Source organism: Mus caroli, unplaced genomic scaffold (assembly GCF_978045245.1).
Source record: "Mus caroli unplaced genomic scaffold, Mus_caroli_1 scaffold_25, whole genome shotgun sequence".
Taxonomy (NCBI): Eukaryota; Metazoa; Chordata; class Mammalia; order Rodentia; family Muridae; genus Mus; species Mus caroli.
Genome location: NW_028227280.1, coordinates 1,540,075 through 1,543,148, shown reverse-complemented (window position 1 = coordinate 1,543,148; position 3,074 = coordinate 1,540,075).

The window sequence follows — 3,074 nt, the reverse complement described above, 5'->3', positions numbered from 1 at the left end:
TAAGAAACGCACAGTGTAGTACATAGTATATGAGTGAGTTGCACTGAAAAACTTAGAATATAAGAAACGCACAGTGTAGTACATAGTGGATGAGTGAGTTGCACTGAAAAACTTAGAATATAAGAAACGCACAGTGTAGTACATATTGTATGAGTGAGTTGCATTGAAAAACTTAGAATATAAGAAACGCACATTGTAGTACATAGTGTATGAGTGAGTTGCACTGAAAAACTTAGAATTTAAGAAACGCACAGTGTAGTACATAGTATATGAGTGAGTTGCACTGAAAAACTTAGAATATAAGAAAAGCACAGTGTAGTACATAGTATATGAGTGAGTTGCTCTGAAAAACTTAGAATATAAGAAACGCACAGTGTAGTACATAGTATATGAGTGAGTTGCACTGAAAAACTTAGAATATAAGAAACACACAGTGTAGTACATAGTATATGAGTGAGTTGCACTGAAAAACTTAGAATTTACTGAAAAACCAGCATTACACGAAATGCACAGTGTAGTACATAGTATATGAGTGAGTTGCACTGAAAAACTTAGAATATAAGAAACGCACAGTGTAGTACATAGTATATGAGTGAGTTGCACTGAAAAACTTAGAATATAAGAAACGCACAGTGTAGTACATAGTATATGAGTGAGTTGCACTGAAAAACTTAGAATGTACTGAAAAACCCGCATTACACGAAATGCACAGTGTAGTACATAGTATATGAGTGAGTTGCATTGAAAAACTTAGAATATAAGAAACGCACAGTGTAGTACATATGTATATGAGTGAGTTGCACTGAAAAACTTAGAATATAAGAAACGCACAGTGTAGTACATAGTATATGAGTGAGTTGCACTGAAAAACTTAGAATATAAGAAACGCACAGTGTAGTACATGTGTATGAGTGAGTTGCACTGAAAAACTTAGAATATAAGAAACGCACAGTGTAATACATAGTGTATGAGTGAGTTGCACTGAAAAACTTAGAATATAAGAAACGCACATTGTAGTACATAGTGTATGAGTGAGTTGCACTGAAAAACTTAGAATTTAAGAAACGCACAGTGTAGTACATAGTATATGAGTGAGTTGCACTGAAAAACTTAGAATATAAGAAAAGCACAGTGTAGTACATAGTATATGAGTGAGTTGCACTGAAAAACTTAGAATATAAGAAACGCACAGTGTAGTACATAGTATATGAGTGAGTTGCACTGAAAAACTTAGAATTTACTGAAAAACCCGCATTACACGAAATGCACAGTGTAGTATATAGTATATGAGTGAGTTGCACTGAAAAACTTAGAATATAAGAAACGCACAGTGTAGTACATAGTATATGAGTGAGTTGCACTGAAAAACTTAGAATATAAGAAACGCACAGTGTAGTACATAGTATATGAGTGAGTTGCACTGAAAAACTTAGAATATAAGAAACGCACAGTGTAGTACATAGTATATGAGTGAGTTGCACTGAAAAACTTAGAATATAAGAAACGCACAGTGTAGTACATAGTGTATGAGTGAGTTGCACTGAAAAACTTAGAATATAAGAAACGCACATTGTAGTACATAGTGAATGAGTGAGTTGCACTGAAAAACTTAGAATTTAAGAAACGCACAGTGTAGTACATAGTATATGAGTGAGTTGCACTGAAAAACTTAGAATATAAGAAACGCACAGTGTAGTACATAGTATATGAGTGAGTTGCACTGAAAAACTTAGAATATAAGAAACGCACAGTGTAGTACATAGTATATGAGTGAGTTGCACTGAAAAACTTAGAATATAAGAAACGCACAGTGTAGTACATAGTATATGAGTGAGTTGCACTGAAAAACTTAGAATTTACTGAAAAACCCGCATTACACGAAATGCACAGTGTAGTACATAGTATATGAGAAAGTTGCACTGAAAAACTTAGAATATAAGAAACGCACAGTGTAGTACATAGTATATGAGTGAGTTGCACTGAAAAACTTAGAATTTAAGAAACACACAGTGTAGTACATAGTATATGAGTGAGTTGCACTGAAAAACTTAGAATATAAGAAACGCACAGTGTAGTACATAGTATATGAGTGAGTTGCACTGAAAAACTTAGAATATAAGAAACGCACAGTGTAGTACATAGTGTATGAGTGAGTTGCACTAAAAACTTAGAATATAAGAAACGCACATTGTAGTACATAGTGAATGAGTGAGTTGCACTGAAAAACTTAGAATTTAAGAAACGCACAGTGTAGTACATAGTATATGAGTGAGTTGCACTGAAAAACTTAGAATATAAGAAACGCACAGTGTAGTACATAGTATATGAGTGAGTTGCACTGAAAAACTTAGAATATAATAAACGCACAGTGTAGTACATAGTATATGAGTGAGTTGCACTGAAAAACTTAGAATATAAGAAACGCACAGTGTAGTACATAGTATATGAGTGAGTTGCACTGAAAAACTTACAATTTACTGAAAAACCCGCATTACACGAAATGCACAGTGTAGTACATAGTATATGAGAAAGTTGCACTGAAAAACTTAGAATATAAGAAACCCACAGTGTAGTACATAGTATATGAGTGAGTTGCACTGAAAAACTTAGAATTTAAGAAACACACAGTGTAGTACATAGTATATGAGTGAGTTGCACTGAAAAACTTAGAATATAAGTAACGCACATTGTAGTACATAGTGTATGAGTGAGTTGCACTGAAAAACTTAGAATATAAGAATCGCACAGTGTAGTACATAGTGTATGAGTGAGTTGCACTGAAAACCTTAGAATATAAGAAACGCACATTGTAGTACATAGTGAATGAGTGAGTTGCACTGAAAAACTTAGAATTTAAGAAACGCACAGTGTAGTACATAGTATATTAGTGAGTTGCACTGAAAAACTTAGAATATAAGAAACGCACAGTGTAGTACATAGTATATGAATGAGTTGCACTGAAAAACTTAGAATATAAGAAACGCACAGTGTAGTACATAGTATATGAGTGAGTTGCACTGAAAAATTTAGAATATAAGAAACGCACAGTGTAGTACATAGTATATGAGTGAGTT